Genomic DNA, 25535 nt, shown 5'->3' on the forward strand with positions numbered 1-25535 from the left:
GGGTGGTTTTACGTACGCCGGTCTCCTTTACAACACCGATTTCCCGAAGAAAGCGCAGATTCTGCCGGCTGGACATGCGATTAACCGTAGAGAGAGCGAACGCGCGGCAGCCGCGCTCCGGCCCGTCTCCTTTCGAACACAAACTGCTAGAAGAATACGAATGCTCTAGGGCCCTGTCGCTTGCCGCGCTTTGGCTGAACACCATTTCCTGAAAAACGGATGCCCTAGGGCCGTCCGTAGGCCATTCTTCTTCAGAACATCCACCGCCGAAAGTAAATTTAATATCTGGCAGCCGGGTGCCTGCCGCTGTGTGTCTGAACATGGGTGGCCGGAGAAATACCGAAGTGTTTGCCGCCGAATGTTGGCTGTTTATCGGTTCAACAGTGGCTGCCAGAGCCGGAATGCTGGCCGGACATGCAATAGCTACGCTGAAGCAATAGCTACGCTGTTCAACGTAGTACGCTGTTCAACGCAGGGGCAAAACCTGTACCGCCAAACTTCATGGTGTGCACGGTCAACGGTGAAGGACCGTCACTGAAAGGGCTTCGGCCACCCAAAAATGTGTGTGATGTTATCTTCTGGGACTCTTGTGATAAAGTTGTTCCCGACGAGATTCAAGACAGCTTCAATAACAACTTTGAAGCGTTCAACAAATGGGCCGAAGAAACTGAAAGAAGCGAATATGGTCTTTCTTTATACGCGGGGTGAGTATCAGACAGGTAAAGGACAATGCTCCATACTGTTGACATATTGATTTTACCCTGCCCGTTAAAAAGGTTTATTTAAATTCAGAAATAACGGCCCCAAATAAAGAAAGGGCATGTGGCCTAGACAGTGTACACGAAGCTCCGTAGGGACAAATCAGTATGGCTGCATTGAAAGGCGTGACTGTTGTAGCGTGGAGTAGTTGTTCGTTTGACACCATTGCTTTATGGAGGAGGTGTTCGCGAGTGGGTGAATAGATATAACGACTAAAATCATTGCCAACGAATCTTAAGCTTGTTTTAATTCACCTGCGACATTGTCCAAGAGTGTTGCTGTTATCGCTGCGTTACGGCTGTTCTAGTGGCCCTGCGCTCTATCAATGTGTGTAAAATTTCCCTGAAGTATTTTTTCTATGATTGTTGGCTATGTACTTTTATAAACGACATATATGAGTTTTTTTGGGTGACTGAGGTTGAATCAATGTTTGCAAAATGACCCCAGAACTACGACCCACGTAGAACGGGTAATTTGCATTAATTAATTTTAACGCATTGTTAGTTGGTTCGTAGAAGCATTTAAACTCATCTGCGCTACTAACCGGGCAAAAGCGGCGGTACAACACAGACTGTCTTGCATAGTGTACATGTCACTAACATTTTGGCTGAAGTAGTTTTTGTTTTAGCCTGCTTGAACTCATAACTGCGGGATGCATCTGCTTCAGATTGATTGGCCTACAGCACAGTTACATATGGCGGGTGGCGTGAGGTAATGGTAGGCCGCCGTTTGGCAATTGTTAACATGCGTTGAGGGGTACAGTGTTCCTGCCGTCGGATAGGCAGCGTCACGTTCCGGTCGACTGGGGACTTACATGGCGCCTTGGCTGCTGTTTCCTGCTTCCACCGGATAATACATTGTCCATCCCAAATCAGCTAGTTGACCCACAAAAAGGGACTTTGTTCACAAAACTGCTTCAAGGAATTAATTAGTTCTTAGGGAGGCTATCTGAGCTACTTGCGCGTCAGAAGGGTAGGCGGTCCTTTAACGTTTTTTGAACATTGCTTGCAGACCGAGCCTTTGTACAATCGCTCGGTAAAAGCAACCCCACAAAGAATCACGCTACCGGTGTTCAAGAGGACTCTTTCGGATAATACGTCTGTAGTAGGAAAAAAGATGATGTGGCTGCGGTAGGATGCAATTTTATTGAGCGTCCCATCTTTCAGGCCCAAAATACCACTAACCGTGGTGCCTGAAAAACTGATATCACCGAACCGCAATTTTGGGCGGTATAAAATAACTAGTTTAGGGGACTATGTGGAGAAGTTGGTGGATTTATAGCATTTTCCGTCGTCTTGTACACACTGCTTCATAGTATTATAATGATGTAGAACTTGAGCAAAATAGGTCATGGTTAATTTCGTATTACAAAGTCGTCTCAAAGGCTATTGCTTTATTTTTACTGCGTTTAATCGATAAACACGACAACAGTGTCCAAAGGGGTACTCCATGCAGAAAAAAAAATTGCTAGGTAGCTTATCACGGTAGCTACCGAGTATCCTACGACATCTGTGTAGATCATCACACTAAAGCGTTGTAGAACACACAGTAGCAGTTTGTGTTGCTATTCGTGCGATGTGACACTCTTGCTAGACAATAAGTATTGCTAGCTTGCTAGCTAGAACTGAAGAGCATAAGCGAGAGTTGTAAAGTAAAATTCACCTTAACATTTGTGTCAGCATAAAAATTATCACCAAGACAATGACCCTAGAGGGTGCAGTTTGCAGCGGTGTCCCAACAAGAAATTTTAAATGGCACTGTTCAAAGCAGCGAGTAAAAGCCATAAGCATTACCACACCTAATCAATAGAGAACTACCAATACGAAAGTCAGCTGTGGAATCACCCAATTGGCGAACACATAAATCACAGAAACAGATAAATTGACAAAATGTTATCGTAAATGTCAAGTAGTAGAACATGAATGTACCTAAAAACACACAGCAAAACTACCTATCCAATATTGTAGCTTCGGTTTTTATACTTGAGGCTATAAGTTTCGCTTTGATGTAATTCGATGGCCAACACACAAGCCCTGGTGTGTTCAACGCTGTGGGAGTTTAAGAGGGGTCTAGAACAGGCTGGTATGCGGCAGAGCTTGGCCTAATGTTCGGCTTCAAGGTGAACACGCAGTGGCTGAAGAAAAAGAAAGCTCCATGGGCACATGTTCTGCAGACGCTCCGCTGGTCTGAGGCAGTGTCGTGGATGCAAGGCAAAGCGTAGCACGCTGCAATAATCACTGAACGAGTTGGTTTCGGGATACTGTCTATACCGTTCAGCGATTATAACAGGAGTGTATAGCATATTTAAACAAACCATGAACATTCTTATTAAACATGTGACAAACAATTAGAATCAATGAATTAAAGCGCAACCGTGGTTGCGATATTCGACCAAGGGAACGGGAAAGAACTTGTCACGATTAAGCAAATATAATGTGGATTTCGTTGCTGGCACAAAAAAGCACGAACAGGGTGATAAAATGCATGGCATGTACAGTCAAATTCTAGAAATAATCGTGACTGCAAAACTTTCAACAAAGATCCACTTGCTAGATTTCATTTGCAAATATTCACTTGCTAAATATTTAACAGTCCGCTCTTTCGACAGTGTGGGGCGCGGCGCATGACAGTCTGTCAGAAACAGCCTTCCAGGGCCTCACTTGTTTCAATAAGGTGGCCACATGATGGCTTCCCCGGCAGCGGACGGGTCACGCAGCTACTTTTCCCGTGTTTGTTTTCTTTTCCTCACTGTCGTTGTCACTACTCAAAAGAGGGCACGTGGCGGGTTCACGGAAGTTGGGCTCGCTCGTGGCTGTCCTGATTTCTTTTAAGGCGACGTCAGTGTGCCAGGGGGAACCGGTATGGTCGAGCTCCTCAGGCGTCTTCGATTACGGGAAGGCGACGCCACAATCACGCGAGCAGTCCCGCACTTGCACATGCGGCATGGTGGTGGGGGCTCAGGCAAGTAGGGAATGAATGGGGACGGCGGAGGTGCAAATGTGCGGGCGAAGTTTCTTTAGGGTGTGCGAGAGGGGGCTAGGGCAGTCGATTGGAGATTTTGTAACGGGCAAGACGACGGGAAGGGTCGGTGGTGACACGGATTTAGCGAAGTCCGTCGGGAGGCCCGCGGCGGAACGACCAGCGACTCGTCTAGGGGATGGAGTTCGCCTGGTCGTCGCTGGTCACAAAGCCGACCAGACTCCGCACCCCCGATCTCCCAAAAATGTCTCGACTTCGCCGTGAGTTTCCCTCATTGAGTTTGGGGTACCCATAGCCACGCCTTGGGTTAAGGTTTATGCTTCCTCCTGGTGTTTCTAATGTAGCTCACAGCTTTCGTACTTGATGATTCCATTTGTTGTTTTTGTTGCCCCAGGGTAAAGATGTTCTTCTCACCATAGAGTGTGTCTTTGTGTTCACCGCATTGTGTATTTGTTTTTTTTTGTTGGTGGTGCTAGTCAACACCTAGCGCTTGCCACCCGGCGCGCTCGTGCGCACATTGTAGTTCCTGCTTAGTGCTTGTAGAATTGCCTCAGTACTAATGTCTTAGCGCCCCATGCTTAATGCCTGCGCGCACAAAGCTATATCCACGTAAAGGTTTTTCTCTTACTTTTTTGTCAAGCATTGTCTCTCCTCATGTAATTTGGTTTTGTGCATGGAGCAAAAGTATTTTGTTTAAAACGTACTTTTGCACTCCTGTGAGCTGTCAGTAACCCCAGTAACTTTGTCACACGCATGGGCCGCCCACCCTGGAAATATACATACTGCTGTTGCGCCCCGTTGTTTGCGAGAGCGGTCAAAGGGGGTGGTGACATGCGTATAGCTTGCGGAAAGAAGTGGTGACCAAAAAGGAGGTTTATAAAAAGAGTATTCTCCGTGTGTGTAACTCTCCTTGTTTTGTCTTGCATTTGCAGTTAGCCTTAACATATATTACCAGTTTTAAATTCTACAAGTTATATAGGAGCAGATAGGACAATTTCACGTGATAAAGCACGACACACTGCCGCATAGTGAAATTGTCTGATTTTCCGTGTAGTTGTCCGTGTAGAAACTCGCTTTAGTTCAGCCTATTCCAGCCCACCAATCTTTTTCTTCGGAAAGTGAACCAGGTCGCACTCGAAATTAGAACAGAGGAGGCGTAAGGAAAATAAATCTAAAATATTTTTGGTTGTGGTGTCGAGTTAGGGACAGGTCACCTAAAAGTAGCTGATTAAAATCCTTCGTGGTACTAAATTTGTCAAGCGCAGTCCAATTTAGGTGGCATAATATAAATGTGTCAAGGTATTTGCCTGCAGCCATTCTAGAAAAGAAGCACAATTTCCGAGCGTATTCAAAAAACCTGCCTTTAATTTTTTTTAATTTTTTACTGCCGTGATGACTGTATCCTCTGTATTTACTTCTTTCTGCCTTTTGTGAAAGCAGAGATTTATCTTTGTAGATACTTATTTTAACAAATCCTTCTAACGGTTTGTGTTCTAATAAAGAATTCAATCGGTGCCGTACAATGGGGTTTGTGACACCATTTATAAAAAGAACAAACCACATTGGGACTACAAGATGCCCCTGAGGGATACCTGACAATACGGGTATGGTTTCACACTGCCAACAACCGCACTGCCCTTATTTGAAAAGCTTTGTGTAAAAGATTTTTGTCCACTTCGTAATCGGTTTGTCACTTATTGTCTTGCGAGGGTTTGGATTTCTTTTGGATAGGAAGCGTGGCCAAGCGCTTAGAAAATATTTACCTAAATATTTCAACTTGCGATTACCTGTGCCATTGGGGAGTGATAGAAAGAAAAAAACAATACCTAAAAGAATAAACTCTTTAAAGAGGTGTCCGCATTCAAGGGTGCCTCGAGATGTTGCCCTGTCGAATGCCATTTCGGTCAGTCACAGCTGGCTATCGATGCCGCAGGTGGCCCACGTTCTCTCCCAAAGCTGTGTGGACAGTTGTGAATTAGAATCTAGGGTAGATGTATTGCAGCCCCCCACTATGTTTCTGTCAGTCCCAAGCTCTCTGTAGAAGGGGCAAAGTGGAAAAATTTTGTTCGATCGACTAGTAGCATGGTGGTTTGCGCGAACGTGTTGGTTAGCGGGGAGGGTAGCTACCTTACCTGGTAGCGATGTGACCGGGGAGAGTAAGTTGTACAGGGCAGCCTGTAGAGCTGTGTAATTTTTTGGTGTGTACTACAGGATTCATGCGCTCACGCTACGGTCCATCGGAGCTGGCTCGGCGGGTAAAATGCAGAGCCACGTGGTTGGCGACCTCGTGGCGGAAATATTTCTATGGGGTAGTGAGGCGCACAGAATCTAGATTGGCACTGTTAGTTGTCCCTGATTACATAGTCGAAGTGTGCTGAGGTGCAATACAACTTGAGAAATGTTGCGGCACGCCTGCTGAGAGTATCGGATCATACCTTTGGCGTTTTTCGGGCAGCAAGTGCTAATGCGGCTAGTCATGCTTGGATGGGGCGGTGTCTGTATATTGACATGGTACCCCTGTGTTGCTTATTTAAAACGACGATGGTGGCCATGGCTACTCTTTCATGGTAGCAGGCTGCGTCCTTATCGGTATTATGTGATTTATCGCCGCACAATTTAAATATTGCGGTCTTGGCCCTTCCTCCAACTTTTTGATTCACAGGGTGCATGTTTCTTGGCAAGATGGGTACAATTATAGGTTTTCTGCTAAATTTGGGTACGCCTCTAGAAAGGAGAGCTGGACGGCTGAGTGGGGCAGATGCTGCCATTAGTGAGATGGTGAATCTCGCCGTTTAGGTTGCCCCTTACCTTAATCTCAGCCTTTATAGGTGTTCCCCTAAGATCTTCTCGGCCGAATATTCGTTGGCATGTTTGAGAAACCGTTCAGTATTGGTGCTTGGCCGGGGGCTCGTAGCTTTATTATCTCGCTGCCCGATCATGATGGTTATGTTGTGGAGCTCTGGGGCGTTAAGGAGGGTTTAATGTATAGCATAGTGATTTCTAAGTGCGACGAAGGCCTGGACAAAGCGAAGCGTGTCCGCTTTTTCATTGCCTTGGTTTTGGTCGCGACTGGACGTTTCCTGACTAACCTGGTATGTTGCTGTTTCAAGGTTGATGACTGAAGGTTGAAGGGGTACTGTTGGATTATCATGTCCAGAATATTCACGCTTACAAACGACGCTATAATATGGCCCTCTAGGAGCAGAGTGCACTGGGCGAACCTCGTAGCTGTTTTTCGCGCGTTGAGACCGTTAGCAGCTGCGTCTTTTGTAGTGCACTGATGTATCCTTGTGACGTGGCATGAGGAGCCACCACATAAACTGCGTGTTGCAGGCGACTTTCTACCTCTCTTAGCTATACTGTGAACGATCAGTCGTTGATGTCGTCAGTGACCTGAAATAGCCTAGCGTGAAGTTACTCAAAAGGGCAGAATACAGTGCAGTCTCATCTGGTATCTCGTGCCCACTCAATAATGAGGCACCACTCAAGTGCCAAAAGTCTTTTTTGACGACTTTGCTTTCCAAGAGAAAATTTGTGACGACGTAGTTAACTTTGGCTTGACCTCACATTCTGTTCAGGCTGGGTAAAATTGCTGTGTGTTGTAATCATCAAATCCCAGTCAAAATTCGCAAGAAAAAATTCTGTTGTCTGTCGTACTTTTGCGCGTCGTACTGTCGTCTTCTCCTAATCGCATTGTCTCGTCATTCCTCTCTTTTGTCGGGTGTCGTAGCCCTGTCCTGATTTCGATGTTTTGTCATGCGGAATTCCTGTCTTGTCGTGATCCTGATGTTCCATCAGCAGTTGCATATGTTTTGAATGTCATTGGCCACTCTGAAGCATAGCGTAAATGGCAGTTTTGTTGTCACTACAGCAATGTTTGTTTGAATTTGTTAATACGACAGAAAAATGTAAGAGCAGATGCCGTTGTCGTAACAACAGGCCTTCTGTTCTCATAAGGTTTATTTTCGTACGACCGAAATTCTTCTGAGGTGTTTGCGGTATTCCTGCTGTGAATTTAGAATAAGATGCACATTTGAGATCCAGTGCGATGATGGCAGCAGTGGGGGAGGGGAAAGTCGGAGGGGCCATCGCGTCCTGATTAATTTGGTGCTAATAATCCCGCATTGTGAGTGGCGGAGGTAATATCCCCATCGGTTACGGGATGTTACGAGTCTTCGAGATACTGTTGTTCTCTTTAGCAACACGTGCTCTATGAGTTTTGACATGCACAAATAGAGCTATGTCGCATGTTCGCAAAGGTTGGTGGTTTGCCTGGTATTGGAAATGTTTTACCTCTGCTAATTTCCATTCTTTGGTTAGAATGCCTGCCTACCCAGTTTTGTGTAGGTAGGCGGTGTGTGCTAGTAGCCAAGGGTCATCAATATTGTCGACAGCCTTGTTCATAATTTTATCAATTCCAGACGCCGTATGGCCATCGAGAGTTTCAAGTTGCACTATAAGTGAAGATGGACATTCTCGCGGAGAAGCTTCTTGTGGCTGGTGCTGTGGGTGTCAATAGCTCTAACGTTTGCATAGGGAAGTACAGGGTTTTGATTGTTAAAAGAAGATACCCCTCCGTTCGTGGAAATTGGTTAATCAATCGTCCCAATCGTGCTGGAGTCCGTCGCGCTTCCTGGCAGAATGATCAAATTCCGTAGCAACTTCCACGTTTTGGAGTTGCTTAGTGCCTCCTGAAGCCCATAGCAAAGGGCTAGCTAATGTTTATTCGCAAACTTCTTTGCCTATTCTACCGCCTTGGTTGGAGTTGTGCAACACGTTTTTTGAGATTCTCGATGAAGCGCTGCTTTTCCCAACTGTTCAGCAATGTTCGCCTGGCTTCTCAGATGTGAAGGAGCCAGGCGTCAATACAAGGGGTGGTGGTAGCAGTCTGTAATGTTTTGGTAAGATTGCTAATATCCAGGGATAGCTGTGTGATCCTTTCTTGGAAGTACGAGATAATGCGTTCCTCGCTTTTGTTTTTCTTCTCGTGATTCTGTTATGTTTGTTCACTCCATGATGCGGAAAGAGCCTCTATTCTGTTGGTATTCAACCCATGTAGAGTTGTCTATTACCGCAGCTATGATATTGTCCCAATTGGTTCATGTAACATGGGAAGTGTTTTTAATGTAACGAAGATAGTGAGCGACCGTCAGAGCACCAGTCTCCCCGAGCGAGTATGTGTTCGGCTAAAGCGGAGGCTGACCTTCTGAGTGGCGTCAATCCCCCAGTGGGTATATGTCCCCGTAGCGACACAGCGGCAGCTCCATCGACAGTGCTTCGGCGCGAGACCTGCGTGCAGACGCCAGACCTCGTTTGGACTCTGAAACCACCAGACCTCGTTGGTGCTTCTTGCAAGACCTGCCAATAAACCCCATTACATTTTGGTTGAGGTCCTAGTCTTCACGCGATCCCCAGCCTGATACTACGAAGCAAGCGAGTGCTCCCGCCCCTGCATCGAGAAATCGACGACGAAATGGCGTCGCCACAGCAGGCACCCATCGTGTGCTCCGGGTCTCTTCGCCAACGCGACCCCGCCTTTTTCAATGGCAACGACGACGCCTACGCCGAGGATTGGCTGTCTGCCTACGAAAGGGTGAGCGCCTACAACCCATGGGATGACGGGATGAAGCTGAACAAAGTCGAGTTTTCCCTGACCGAGCTTGCCAACACGTGGTTTCATAACCACAAACCGCGCATGAAAACCTGGCCTGAATTCACGACCGAGTTCATTAAGGCGTTCGGTCGTTCCGCGGAACGCAAGCTTCTCGCTGAACAGCGGCTTCGCGTGCAAGCACAACGAGCCGACGAGGGTTACGCTAGTTACATTGAGGACGTCGTGGACCTCGGCAAGCGGGTGGATCCTGCGATGCCTGAGTCCGACAAGATCAGGCACATACTCAAGGGCATCGAGGATTATGCATTTCAAATGCTCCTGGGCAAGAACCCGCAGACTGTTGACGAAGTCCTCAATTGGTGCCTCAGCTATGACGAGCTGCGTAAACAGGGTGTTGTTACTCAGCGACGCACACTGTCCAACGAAGATGTTTCACGAGGGTCACTGTCGTCACTGGCCGTACATTCCGATCTTTCTCCTGTTCTGCCGCACATCGAGGTGGTCGTGCGTGCAGACGTTTCGCGGCAGCTGGCCCTGCTTCCTAGCGCTCGAGAGCCTGCCTTTCCGCTGCCCCCGACTGAACGGCGAGTGATTCAAGAACAGGTCGCCGAGGCACTTTCCTCAGCCTCCCAACCGACACATGTGCCTGTATCCGTGGCTTCATCCTTGACCTCACACTCAGCGTCAGCAGTGGCACCGCCCTTTTCAACTACCGCCGCAGCGCCTCTCGCTTCCCCAGTAGCATCGACCCTAACTGTACCCCTGGCTGCGCCTCTCGCTTCACCGGCTGCGATGAAGTACGCTTCAGTCATACGACAACTGGAGCCAGGCGCCTTTCAGGCGTATCAGTACACGGCACCCCAGCGAGCGACACGGTATTCTCGACCGGCACCTCAACAGCTCAATCCTTGGTGCACCCCAGACAACCGCCCGATCTGTTACTCATGCTGCATGCCCGGTCACGTGGCGCGGATGTGCCGTCGGTGGCCACCACTTAATCGTGATGTCCAGCCTGTATCGGCCTACGGATCTCAGCCGTATTTCGCCCCCGGTGAATCAGGACCCACACCGAGCTCCTGTACTAGCGAGCCACCACCATTTTCGAGCCGTCGCCCTTCTTCCCCGCGTCGCCGCTCCGTGTCGCCCATGCACCCCCTACAAAATCCGGTTGCCGAGGGAAACTGACGGCTGCAGTTCCCGAGGCAATAACTGCACGAACGTCAAAATGCCGAAGTCTTCTTATCTCACCCGCTAACGTTATAGATGTGACTGTGGAAGGTGTCGCCTCACTCGCGCTTGTTGATACTGGAGCCGCAGTGTCAGTGTTAAGTGAACGTATCTGCCGCTCGTTGCGCAAAGTCACAACACCTCTCGGTGGACTTACTTTTCGGACTGCAAGTGCGCAAGAGGTTAAGCCGCTAGCCATGTGCACCGCTCGTGTCCTCATCCAAGGCATCACTTACGTCATCAAGTTCGTTGTGCTCCCGTCATGTTCTCACGATATCATTCTTGGGTGGGACTTTCTATCCCGTCATCACGCCATAATCGATTGCGCTTGTGTGCAAGTTGAACATCTACCGTTGTGGGAGCCGCCGCAGAACGAACTGTCGATCAAGTTGCTGGTTTCCGAAGATACCGATATTCCGCCGAGCTGTTCCCTGGTTGTTCCTGTTTCTTGCAATGTCGCTGCACACCGTCGAGTTTATTTCTTGGGCGCAAGTTGCTCCCCTTACCCTCCGCTGTCCTCGATGTTCGCTCTGGTTCAAGCTTAATGGCGGTCTGCAACGCATCTTCTTGCCCGACAACACTGTTCCACGGGAAATGTCTGGGATTCGTGGAAGCTGTTGATCCCTCGCATTTACAGGCCGTGCCCGACGAACCGTCGTTCTTTCGTGTGAGTGCACTTAGTCCCGAGTGTACGGCAAGTCCAGACGTGTTCCTACAGTCTATCAACAAAGACCTCACCTCGGCCAAACGCGACCAGCTCATCAACCTTCTACAACGTTTTTGGGAACCGTTCGATTGCCAGCAGGCCACCTTGGGACGCACGTCGAATGTCGCCCACGAAATTGACACCGGGTCCCACGCGCCACTACGGCAGCGGCCATATCGCGTGTCACATGCGGAGCGCCGCGTGATCGACGAGCAAGTGGCAGATATGCTTGCGCGCAACGTAATCCGGCCCTCTACCAGCCTGTGGCCTCCCCTGTGGTACTGGTAACTAAGACGGGTCGATCCGGGCTCTGCGTAGATTACCGTCGCCTGAACGAGATTACACGCAAGGACGTCTACCCGCTACCTCTTATCACGATGCTCTTGACTGCTTAGAGGGGCCGAATTCTTCTCCTCAGTAGATTTGCCGTCAGGCTACTGGCAAGTGCCCATGGCCGATGTTGATCACTCAAAAACGGTGTTCATTACGCCCCACGGGACTTACGAATTCAATGTGATGCCTTTCGGGCTTTGTAATGCGCCAGCTACCTTCGAGCGAATGATGAACAATATTTTACGGGGCCTCAAGTGGAAAACATGTGTGTGTTATCTCGATGACATTGTCGTGTTTTCCCCAGATTTCTACACGCACCTTGAGCGCCTTGAACAAGTGTTGACATGCCTTGCTTCGGCTGGCTTGCAACTAAACTTGAAAAAGTGTCGCTTTGCTGCTCAGAGGCTAACAATCTTGGGCCACGTTGTTTCTAAAGACGGCATACTTCCGGACCCGGAAAAGCTTCGTGCAGTGGCAGAGTTCCCAAAACCGAACACTCTGAAAGACCTTCGAAGCTTTAGTGGTCTCTGCTCCTATTTTCGGCGATTCGTTCGAAACTTTTCCACCATTATCGCACCTTTGACACAGCTCCTCAACGGAAGCGCAGAAATTACCGACTGGATTCCTGCTTGTGAGAAGGCATTTGTGGCTATGCGAAGCCTGCTGACGTCACCACCCATACTACGCCATTTCGATCCGCTTGCACCTACTGAAGTTCACAGTGACGCCAGTGGTGTCGGTCTAGGTGCCGTTCTCGCTCAGCGTAAAGCAGGCTTCCATGAATACGTTGTTGCATACGCCAGTCGCACCCTGAATAAGGCGGAGCGGAACTATTCCGTCACCGAGAAGGAATGTTTGGCTATTGTTTGGGCTATCGCCAAATTTCGTCCCTATCTTTACGGTCGTCCATTCCACGTTGTGACGGGTCACCACGCTCTATGCTGGCTGTCCTCACTGAAAGACCCTTCCGGTAGACTCGGACGTTGGGCTCTTCGACTTCAAGAGTACGACATCCGAGTCATATACCGGTCCGGACGCAAACACAGTGATGCCGATGCCCTGTCTCGGTCACCCGTCGTGTCCGACACTGGTCTCAGGCACCGGTAAATCAAGCACACTTAAAGCAGGCATTGAACCATTCGCAAGGGCTTCAGCCTGGCACATCTCCGGGTATAAGAGATATGTCGTAAGGACGAACAAAGTAGATGCAAAATTGTACACCGGTGATTGGCTTCTTGAGGGCTGCTATCCTTTATTCCTCGGCGTCCTGCCTCCCCCCAGACTTCCTTAGTACCTCCATTTACTCTTCGTGTTCCTTTCGCTGTTACTGCCTCGGGATGGCTTCGTTGTGCTCAGCACCTTGTTTTTTTAGAACAGCAAAAACACCAAGTCGCCTCGCCTCCCTACTCAAAGCTAGTTCCTCTTGCAGCTTCAGCTTCTACCAATCAATGTAAATGCGAAGTGCTCCACCTGTCTGTTCCAAGTCTTGACCAGCTTCCATTATTCTTTCCAGACCCCGTATATACATTTCGGAATACTTCCGTGGTGGTAAGGTTCACAGCAGCCGGACTCGTCTATTGAAGTGATAACACGCGAATCCTGGCAAGTTTGGCACTTTTCATTATAAAGGAATGCGCAGGATCGCGCGAAGAGCCGTGAGCCATGCCTCTGCACCAAAAAAACACAAACACGCAAACGACACATACACACGCATTCTACCGGACAAAATCAAGGGCTACAAACAGAAAAACACAAACGCTATAAACAAAACCAGAAGAGGAATAATAAGAACATGGTACACTTGAGTACCCTGGGCATAGCGTAATGGATCGAGCGAAGACGGCTTGCGGGCTTCGGACAGTCGATGGTAGGTGATACTCTGTCCTTTAAGCTCATGGCTGTGTGCGGCGAGAAGGTCCAAACCGGCGTGACGCTCGTACGGCGAAAAACACGGCGGTACCGATGACTAGCGGTTGGAGGAGAGAGTTTAGGCCCAAAGCGAAGCCTGGCTGCCCGGGCTCCGCGTAGCCGGAGCACCGCTCACTAATGGTCCGGGAACCAATTTCTTGTAGCGGTGTTCAGCGTTGAGGTATGGCCTACATAGCGACGGTCGGTAATTTTGACGGCAGCGCGTTGTAATGAACAACGGGCCTGCCCCCCGAGGGCACCGTCTCACTACCACCTTCGCCAAACTGCTTCTTTTGCCTCTTCCTCTTTCCCGCTACACGCTCAACTTACGATGTCCCACCAGTTACTTAGGACGCGTTCGAAAGGTTTTAAAATGCACACCAATAGAAAAAGCAGCAGGTGACGTCGGCATAATCGTACATAGTTGGAAGGAGAGAGGAGATAATATACTGGAAAAACTTGCTCTACAATTATCGGAATACTTAAAGACCTAGAAAGTGCCCATAGCTTGGAAAAACGGCGACTATATTTTCATTTATGAGAAAGGAGATTCCAAGCGCCTCAACAATTACGCACCTATCAGCCTACCCCGAGTTGTATGAAAGCTCATTTTTAAAGTTATAGTTAGCCACATAGGTGACAGCTTCGCATTTTATCAACACAGAGAGCATGCTGGGTTTTGAAAAGGGCACTCACCAATAAATCATCCATGTCATCAACTAAGTGATAGGAAAATCCAGACTACATTAAACCCCTTTACTTGATATACCTAAATAACGAAAAGCGTTTGATTCCGTACTCGCCACCGCCGTTTTAGAAGCACTAAAAGACGTTAGAATAGAGGAAACCTACATGTGACTTCTAAAAGACATATATAAAAGATGTACAGGCAAGATAAACCACCAGAACAAAGGCGATATATTCCCGATTCGAAAGAGAGTAAGATAGGGAGATAAGATCTCTTAACAATTATGCACAGCACGTCTAGAGGGGGTATTTAAAATGCTTGACTGCGAAAACATTGGATTATGGATAAACGTGGAATGCTTGAGCCATTTCAGGTTTGCGGGCGACAATGTCTTGCTAAAGGACTGCACAAAATGTGAAAAAACGCTCGAGGAGCTTAAATCAGAAAGCACGGCTTTGAGGATAAAAATAAATATTAAAAATTTAAAATATTTAAAAATTGGCCAGCCAGAAATGTCCTTGTTGGCTTAAAAAATGTGAGAAGTGAAATAATTTACCTACCTCGGACAGATGGTTAGCGCAGACCCCAACAACGAGAGATAAATTCCGCGCAGAATAGCCATGATTTAGGGAGGACTCGCAAGCACACTCAAATAATCAAAAGTGAGCTACCTCTGCCACTCCAAAGAAAAATCTAAATCCAGTGCATACTGCTCCTGATGATGTACAGAGCTGAAACTTGGCGCCTTAATAATTAACTATGAAGGTAACTCAGGTCGCATCAATGGACCATGAAAAATATTGTTAAGAATGATACTCAGGCCAGGAATCGAGCTACCTCGATCAGAGAGCAAACTAGACGCGAGAATATCAGTGTAAAAAAGAAATAAGCAAAAGCCTTCGGCTTGCTACGTAGTGAGACGAACCGACAACCGCCGAACAACTAGGGCAACAGAATGGAGAGCAAGAGATGCGTATAGACGAAGGGGAACAGCAACAAAACGATGGGGGGATGAAATACGGAACTGTGGACTCGATACTCGTGGTACAGAGCGGTTGTTTGCCAAAGATAAAGGCCTTCGTCCTGCACTATACTTGAGCAGGATGAAGAAGACAAAGAAGAAGAAGATGATGATACATAATTTCAGGGCTGTGTTTGTAACTTTGCTCTGCTCCCGTCTTCGGCTGGTGAATTGAGGTCGCGAGACGGGAAATAGCCAGGGAGTCATCGACTAAGGAGGCCCTATAGTTCCAGAGTGACTGTCATCCCAAGAATTCAGATAATTATGTGTACTCCGTCATTTTGGGCGGGAGAAAACGCTGGCCATCAATTAAAATGGCAAGGTTTAAATTTAGGCCAGATCCGGTGTATGGTAACTGCTTCAGCAGCATACAAATTGACGAAGTGTTGGTATTCGTGCTCTAAATGCGTCATAAGCGATCCGGCATTGCCATCGTGAGATAGGGAGACACTCTACCCGGTCTCACACAAGAAAGTGCTCGGCGAAAGCTTGAAACAACTGATGATGATTTGACCACTCAAAAAGCAAGATCTTCACCTTCGCCATGGTCTTCGCTCCGGCAGTCATTATCAAGCTCCCTACGTCATGCGTACATGAAACTCGGAAGGGTATTCGACGCTCTTATTCGCAAGCCGACCAAGGTATATCGGTGTGTCCCGATCACCACTACCACTTTCCGAATCCCAGAAACCCGAACAGCCAGCTGCATCTCGCCCAAAATTAAGATATCCACCCTGTCCAGCCCAAACTCAAATTACTACGCTATACAACAAACTTCTACCACATATAACCGCAACCTTCATTCTTCTTCGTATAGACGGGGAACGTAATCTCACCGCCTTCTTATTCGTGCCGCATAATACACCAAGAAAATAAACCAAGATACCGACAGCTACCACAATATAACACACGGGGCCTTTCCAGATAACCTTGCTACGCTCGATTTCATCGGTTCAGGAGCCACGGACAACTCCATCATTCGGTTTTGCCACTCCCCAGAAAAACCCGTGCTTTCTCCTTTGCTTTTGTTTATGCTACCAGCCCGTTTCCCACCCGCATGATACCACATTTACACAGAATAAAATTCTCGATGATACAGCTTCGCTCATGCTCTCATCCTTCTCTGCACGCTCTCCCTGGTAAACAACTTCAATGGGCCTTCTTATGCGCACTAAGGACCTGGTGATTCAGGCGTTGCAAAGAACAAACGCGCTCATCAGCCTGCACGCGAAACTCCCCTCCGGGCCATTTGTGACTCCGTGATACAAATCCTTGTTCTACTGCCCACCGCAACCCCACTTTACTAGAACGTCTATGCCCCCGTCACAAGTCCTCCTCTCCTGGTTGGGCCTACACGTATCGAGCAAGTAATCAAACGAGAGCCGCAAACATATCACCACACACACACAGAATCAATCAGCTCCGTTTGTTTCAACGAACTGCAGACTCATGTTCCATTGTGTCCTCACTGCTTTACTCTATTTACCCAGGACTACCTAATCTGGAACAGGCCCCACAACGTTACACAACCCAACAATAAAACCAGAGAGTGGCTGGTTCCTACGGTGAATCTCAAGACAAATGAGCCCGCGCGGCCACATCATTTGAGCCCCTCAGCGGCTGCCTTGAAAAAGAGGAAGATTCGTGTGCCTCACCTGTCACTAAAAACGTTTCTTTTTATCTATCCATCTATTATATTCATTCATCTATGCATTCGTCCATCAAATTAATTTATCAATCCAACGTTTCATCCATCCATCCATCCATCCATCCATCCATCCATCCATCCATCCATCCATCCATCGATCCGTCCATCAATCTCTTTATTCATCCATTATTTATCCATCCATCCATCCGTCCGTCCATAAACTCATCCATCCATCCATCCATCCATCCATCCATCCATCCATCCATCCATCCATCCATCCATCCATCCATCCATCCATCCATCCATCCATCCATCCATCCATCCATCTATCAATCCATCCATCCATCCATCCATCCATCCATCCATCCATCCATCCATCCATCCATCCATCCATCCATCCATTCATCCATCCATCCATCCATCCATCCATCCATCCATCCATCCATCCATCCATCCATCCATCCATCCATCCATCCATCCATCCATCCATCCACCATTCTTCGATCCATCCGTCCGTTCACCCATCCAGTCATGTAGGCTGCTTCAATTTGTTTTTTGGGAAATTATCAATAACAAAAATAAGATTTAGTAAAATACTGGATGCACGAACATTGCGGGTTTGAGTGGCGATAAGTTGTGGGAGGAAAATGACAAACATTTTCACCTGAAATACCATTCATCGCTCTTCTGCAGTAAGAGATTACCAGATTACTTCAAGCAATTTGAAACCCGCACTCGTTATTATTGGTGCAGCGGTCACCTAGTTGCGCAAAACCCCATAAAAGTTACACATAGTCCATTTCCGCATGCGTGGTCTGGTACTACACTGTTGAATACAGTGATAAAAAATGGAGGTTGTTACGACACAGGGCTCCAACATCAGGAACATCTCTCATGACAAAGTTTTACGCATTTTCGGTGGTCAATTTCAACGCTCCCACCGCTTCCCTTTATTTTAATAAGAATGCCATAGTTGGGTGCAGTAATTTAAAAAGTATGATACTTTTTCCGCCATCAAGATTCCGTGGAAGTTGCGATGTTCGTTTAATAGCAGAGCGGAAGGGTCCAAACATGTCGGCATTGTTTACAATATTTCGCCCGTGGCATTAGCGATGCATTAAGGTTGATTTCTCTGGACACTATTCTTTATGAAGCAACGACGCCATCGCGACTGCTGCACCCAAAAGAAGCGTTTGCCTATAATGGTTGCCCAGCCATGAACAACCACATCTCTTACAATCTTTTTTTTTTTTTTAATTTTTACACTCTCGCACGCTTTCCTACTCGCTATTCGTATGCTACGGCGAAGGTCATCACATGATTATCAGGAACCGTTAGGTAAAGTCGTCGAAAGTTTGACGAAAACTCGTCTGGCAATGTAATACCATAATAAGGAGAAACATACACTCGCCAAATAGCAGAACAGGTGAAAGCAAATTATTTTCCGGGGCCTTTACAGGTCTCTGTTAACACCCGCAAGAAAAAGTGGTTAGACCGTGTTTAAAATACTTGAACGTTGGAAAACGCACGAGAATGCAGTAGGCGTAGGCCCACATTATAGAATAAAATCCTGCGGACTAGATTGAATGTGGAAAGATTCTTGGAGTTCATGCGTCATAAAGTCTTCTCCGTGAAAAAGACTGTGACAGAGTCCACGGCTATGACGTCACTTGTTACTTTGTGGTGTTCTGCCAATGGTTCGTTGTCGTTGGCATTCTGGAAATTGCCGTGGCAACTTCTTTTTGTGTCTGGTTAGTCTCCTATTGAATGTTCCTGTTTCGCCTACATATCCTGCGTCGCAAATTTGGCAAAAAAAGTTTATAAACCATCAATACGTACCTTTCGTTTTCCGCGCATCTTTCGTATTTACAAGTTGCAGCCCGAGCCTACCAGCAGGGATATGGAATATTTGAACGCTATAGTCGGTGAACGTTTGTTGATAATGTTCGCTTACGCCGAAGGTATAGGTATTCGCTGCTAGCATCCGCTCTTTCCTCGTTCATGTGAGTGGACTTCCTGTTCTGTGTTGCTGAGCGGTTTAGATTTTCTGGGGTAGTATTGCTTGCAAGGTCCCGTGTCATAATATTTTTTCGCTCCACGCATATGTGGAAGAGCACAGGTTTCGCGTGCCTCTGATGTGTGCAGATGCGACAGAGCGCTTGCGTCCGACCGAGCGTCCGACTTCTGGTGGACCATCTTCAGGAACATAGTACTATTTGCGCTGCTTTTTAATGAGTACAAAAGCGGTGCGGCTGGAAAGCTCCCCGTTTATTAGAACTATACCACTAACTTCGAGAACTTCCCGTGGTCATTTCATTTCATTTATTATTATCATTTTTACTTGAAGGCCAGAGGCTTTACACAGGAGAATGGGTAAACATATACAAAATATACAACAAATGCAGCATAAGTCATGCTACACATTATTAGATACCACCGCCAAAAACGGTGTCAAATAAGTTTCTCCAGAATTGTAAACACACTTTATTGGTAGCTGTTGGCCCGGAAAGTTGGTTCGGGTGCTGCGATGTCCTTGGTATAAATTACTGCCAACATGTCTTCGTGTATAAATTTATTACTCCAACTTTACGTCGATGATCAATGCGTGAAGAGACACAGGATCGGGTGACGAATGAGGGATGTGCGGAGAACCGGAGTATGGTAAAAATTGCCCCCATCTCCCCGCGAGGGAACCCTGGTGTGATGGGGCGCATGCACACGCGAAATGAGAGTACACGTGTTTTAGCGACCACCACCCAGCTCTTTATTACATTTAAAAATGATGGCTTTATAGTCAGTAAACGCATAGTGAGCGGTTGCCGCAGCAGTGGTGGAATCTTGGTTTCATCGTCGATGTTCGAGAACGAGAGCGAGCGCTGACTGAACCACCGCGGAGCGATACCCGCTTTATATTCACAGCGCTTGAAGGGGAGGAGACCACGTGAGAGAGTCGCGCATACGCGCACATGTGCACCGTAGAAGCTGTTAACGCAGCGTTAATGCGGCGAAGGGCGCGCCAACCAAGCGCGCCAGCTGTCGTTATGCTAATGCGCCGGAGTGAGAGTGTTGCGCACAGCTGTGGGAGAGACGAACGGAGGAGAGTCGCGCATGTGCAGGTGGCTTGTGGACGGACGCCGACGACGCAGGAGGGATATGCCTCAGAGCAAGAGATGCGCCGTATCTAAAAATCTTGTTAAAGAACAAAGATGGAAGTACCGGTGACAAGTTGCTAGTTCTGGTACGTATAGCCAGTTTTTTATGGAAGGAACACGCGATGTACGACTACAATTAGGGTAAATAAAACGGGCGTCATTATTTTGCACACCCTAGAGAGCCTTATTCCTTATTTCACAGGCGGGTGCCCAATCGGGGAAGCCTTTTAGAATATTCAGCGGAATAATATTTGGTACAGCAGTATTTTTATGGGAAGAGGGGCGGCAAAAAGGTACTGTCGACGCAATTTAGTGTTTGGTTGGTTGATGCTATAAATGTGAATCGACCATATAAGGTCTGAGGAAATGCTCACTCTTTAAAAAGGGTAAGGTGCTACGAAATCAAGAATGACACTGTTAATGTGACAAGAAGTTTCAGCTGAATGTTTCAATTTTGAAACCCGTGAAACTTTGCACTTATTAGTTTTGAGATCCATCTTGTGTGTGTTGCACTAGAACGTTATTACGTTTTTCTTTATTTACAAAATGTTTAATATTGTTGTCGCCAATAATGTCAATAATATCGTCAATATTACCAATAGATAAACATGCCGCATTACAAGGCCCTTCATATACAACAGGAACCGGAGCGGTCCAGAAATACAGCCTGCAGTACAGTGGAGGCGGTAGGAAGGCTTCCCAAATGAACCCCGATTTAAGCGTACTGAGAACATTTTTAAAAAACAACAAGTACCCAATAAAGCAAGACGGTATGAAGTGCCATATTGTGCATTTTTGTATTAGGATGTGCTCACAAAAAAAAACCTGTGAAAAGCTTTGGTATTTGACTGTTATATCCAGAACGAATGCAAATTCAGATTCAAGCCATTAGGTCACATTGAAGTACCCCTTTCGGAGGCCGTGTAGGGAGACAGTTACGACGCAATTATTTTTAAGATAATTACCAGTTCGACTGGCGATAATGTTTCCAGTTATTCTGCAGATTGATGGTGCATCTCGGGCTGCCTTCCGCTGACTTAGTTTTGAAGACATAAAAGATACCCTACATGTCATTGCAATATATTTCTCGACCACTTCAGTATATCAGCAAACAAAGATGTTTGGAATACCATCAGGACCACTTATATTTTGTACACACGGGTACGAATTAAAATTTCTCCGGTTGTGAGAATGAATTGGACATGAGCTGCACATGCACTGGTTATAGAAAACACTTTGTCGAAGTATTTATTGAAATATGGAGACGTTATTCTTTATCCGTAACAGTAAAGCGATTTACTTGCCTTTTTGACACAAGTTTGTTTACCACTGATGTGGTACCAACACCTTTGTGGGTCTTTTTTTAGAAGTTGTTTAGAAGTTAGAAGCTTCGGACTGACAGCAAAAACTGACACAAAACGTACACTACAAATGGTCGGGTGAATAAAGGAATCCAAGTGGTCTCCTACATGGGGAAGTATAGAATGTCGGCGAACGTCCCGTAATCGTCCAAGTAAAAAAGAACGAGGTCACAGTAAACGCAAGTGCGGATGCGCAATGGCGGCTTTGCCCTCGTAGCGAATCTTCTGCCCTCGGCGCGTTGCCGCGTTGTTGCGACGCCGGAGAGAAGCTCAGTCGGGTCGGACGAAGAGTTAGGCTGGGCCTCGCGCATGGTAAGGCGCCGTTAGACGCGCAGGAGCCAGGTAGCCGGTCGAACAGGCCGAGTAAGTGCAGCCGACGGCACCCACAGCTTTGCCCATTACAGCCAAAGCTATGGCGGGGCCTGGCGAAAAAATGTCGTCTGTGTGCTACGGAGACCGTGTGTCTTACGCCGTTTTACACCTGTTACTTGCCACGTTCTATTCACCTTGCGTATCGTTTTAAGCCCTGTCTCGCTCTCCCTGTCCGTGCATCGTGCTCTACCTGTTCCCCATTCTCAAGCGCTTCGTCTTCGATGCTTGTTGTTTGTACTGCGAATGCACGGCTATTCCCCTTTAGGGGCGTTGCATGACACCATGTTTACAGTCAGCCCTACTGTGCTATGTAGCCCTATCAAACAGGTCCTTTTTCGATTTCATTCTTGTACGTAACGCAAAGCTTTAAGCAGTTCTGTTCCTTCGTAGCATACACCTTGCCTACGGTGGTAGATGCGAACTTCAAGCCTACATGTTTCTTTCTCTGGACAATCGCGTCTCAGTCTCCTCACATGCGAATTAATGAGTACGGGCTGCTATTCGTCAAAACCAAGGTCCTTTGTGGCAATTTTATTCTCTGACATTCGCAACCAAAGCGCCTCTGTTCTGCCGTCAAACCAATCTAACGGTTGTTGTCTTATTCTACTCGGTGGGCGCTAATTTTTGATAAATGTCGATTTCGTCAGCCTCGAGTAGTTCAACAGTTATCTTGCTGATTTAGTTACCATGGCTTTTGGTTCCGTGTCAAAGGGATGCCTTTACTTCGACGTTGTTGGAGTGCTGGTTTTGCTTCAACTGCCTCATCTCTTGCGTCGGGTTTTTTTTTTTTCAATTTAAGATCATTGTTCTCCCGCAGCAATAGGTTCATTTACTTCCTGAGAGATTTGTGCCCTATTTCTTCGTCTTTTGGGTTTTTTGGTTCTTTTAGCTGAATTAGGGCTTCTTTATTCGCTCCCAGTTCATCCATCTACTCATTCCATAGCTCTTGAACAGCCTGGCGTGGCATGGCAATCACTTGCTGTGCCAGAACACACGTCTTCACAGGGGCACTTTCTGCGCGACAGCTGGCACGAACGCGTAGAATAATTGTGAGGAAATAATCACGGGTTCACACGCAAGAGCGGATATGTGAAGTGTACGCGACAGTGCAACTCTGCCAAACTGCAAACGCCAGATACAATGTCGACGCAGCCAACCCCCGCTGATCCGGTGCCCTGTCGTGGGAAGGCCATCCTACGCGGTGTCCACAGTCGCCATCTTTATCCAGCGATGCGCAGTGCCTCCAAGAAGTTTGCAGCCAACGGTTCAACGTACAGCGATGGTGAAGCTTCTGTTGTCCTTCGCTTGCCGGGTTTTCGGGGGCAGCAACTTCAAGAGCGCATACGTTAGGTGTGCCCGATGGTGCACCGCTGCTAAATCGCACACAATATTTTTCTTATATTTATTTCCTCATAGTTCTTTAGCTAAACGTTTTTAAGCTGGGCCCTACTACTTTCCAGGGAAGGAGGCCTGGAGAAGGGTTTGCATTTTTATAGGAACAACGCCCCTTCCTTCCGCCATGTTTCAGAGGCGCGCGAGAGCGGTTTACAGCACAGTCATTTTTGCTTCGAAGTCTGCTGTTTCGGAGCAAATGCTCTCGGGTAATTCCGCGAGCATGGCTTGGAATTTTAAATAAAGGTTTTTCGTTACCTGTAGGCGCGGAGTTTTGCCGTTGCCACCAATTTCGCCATCATGTGACCGCAGCTACGGCCCTACCTTGGCAGCGCCTCACGTTACCAGTTGTGACGCGCTCCGCCGGGGCCGCGTATGTAGCCGCATCCGCCGGCTCAGCGCATGCGCTTTCCGCAGGTGGGTCGCCGCCTTGCCATGTGACTCGGCGAGCACCTGCCTAAGAGGAGCACTACGCTGGCCTAGGCGGTGCGATTACGGCAGTGTATGATATCGAGAACTAGACATCTTCTCTGAGCGTTATGGCACGAGCGGGACGCTTTGAGCCGTCGTCGCCCAGTGGCGTCCCAAGACGCTGCAGATATCGCCCTGCCAGCTGCTCTCCTGAAGAGCCTACAGAATGCCGTAGGCCAACTAGTTTACCTACCACCGATTGTTATTTGTAGCCAGTAGACCAAACAATGTGATGCAACAATAAATGTCATGCTAGTACAACGACTAATTACCCCTATGTCAATTCACGTGTGGTTAACGATACTGGTCTACCCCAGCCGAATCCCAGTCATGTCTACCCCCAGACCTGGTCGCAGCCGTCATGCCTGTCTTAACGATGACTGTGTGCCGAAGTACAACATTTAAACTTACGTCTAAGGTTATTCAAGGGAAAACAAGACAACTCTGCTAAATCGAGGTTTCACTTTGCATGTACGCAGTCACCTGAGCTCAGCCGACGCATTCTGTTGCTTAGTGCCAAGCGTAATCTATTCCCGAATTCATTGATCATTTCTTCATTAACGCAATCCCTAGTCAACGATACCTCGGGGTTTTATTTACTTTGTTCTCAGTGCTTAGCCCTGCGCTTCGAAGGAGGGGACTCAGACGAGAAGTCCCGCATCTCGTCGCTAGACGAACCTTGTAAAAGAGGGACGTGCGAAGGCCCCTTTGTAACACACAATTTTATAAGTTCTTCTAGCTTGTTTGTCCCTGCGGTGGAGAGGCATAATGTGCGCCTAGAGTTTGCTGAACTGCTAATTGGTTAACTTTGATGCCCCTTGTTTCGCATTATTGACGGTTCATTATTGTAAAAAGATGCCGCTGGCACGAGAAAGGGGCACGGGTCTAGCTCGCACCTCGCGCTCGTGGCAGTTGTGCGTGACCAGCCCAGCGAACGGGCGACCGGCTGCCGGGGTCCCTTCTTGCGTCGCTAGCCGCAACATTCTGGTGTGGCGAAAGCAGGGAGACGACCCTCTACCAGAAGTGACCTCACCCCATGCAGACATCGAGGACGCAAGGCCTGGGATACTCGGGAGGCTGCGCGATTCCGCGGGCCTCTTCGTCGAATGCGGTCCGCCGCCGCTGGTCGGGCCCAGGACACTCGATCGCTTGGTTTTGGCGAGTCTCCAACCTTGAACAAGGACCGCCGCATCCATGGTGCGGTTCCGACCGCTATAACGAGGGGAATTGCCGCCATTGAATCTCTGCTGCTGGATCCGGTCGCTCCTGCCGTTGCCCTTCATGGGCCGCTGAACCTCGTCAAGATAAGATATAAAAAGATGACTGCTCTCGTCCACAAGGCCCGCAAGGTACTTCAGACGCTGTCGCATGGAATTCTGGAGCAGTAGAGCACAGAAACGAGGCCTAGGGCGCCACACTGCGTCAGCCGGTGGTCTCTCCCGTTGCCAGCAGAACGCACTTTGCCGCGCTGCAAAGCTGCCCATCCCGACATTTTCGGGTGACCCGTGGAGTGGGCTAGCATTTTGGGACCATTTCGATGCCACCATTAACAGCAATGCCGCTTTACCTCGAATAGAGAAATTCAAGTATAGTATTTGCAATATTACTTCACCGGCAACACGAAGGCAGCAATCGATGGGATACGACTTGCGGAAGCCAACAACGATGTGAGTATAAGACCCGGGCTTAACCGCCTGATTTGGTCGTGCCAACCTGCTTGTTGAGGACTATATTGACAGCTTGCTCGCCTTGCCCCTGAGCGAATCTCAGCAAAGGTGGAAGAACGTGTAGACCTCTGCGACCAGATATCCTTCTGTTTAAAGGCGCTGAATGGTCTTTTGGTGTCTGCGATGGAGAATGTGGTGGTCCTTCATCGTGTACTGATGAAGGCCCTCACACCTGAC

Source organism: Haemaphysalis longicornis, unplaced genomic scaffold, assembly GCF_048455015.1.
Source record: "Haemaphysalis longicornis isolate Haplotype H1 unplaced genomic scaffold, Haemaphysalis longicornis Haplotype H1 scaffold_5, whole genome shotgun sequence".
NCBI classification, from domain to species: Eukaryota; Metazoa; Arthropoda; class Arachnida; order Ixodida; family Ixodidae; genus Haemaphysalis; species Haemaphysalis longicornis.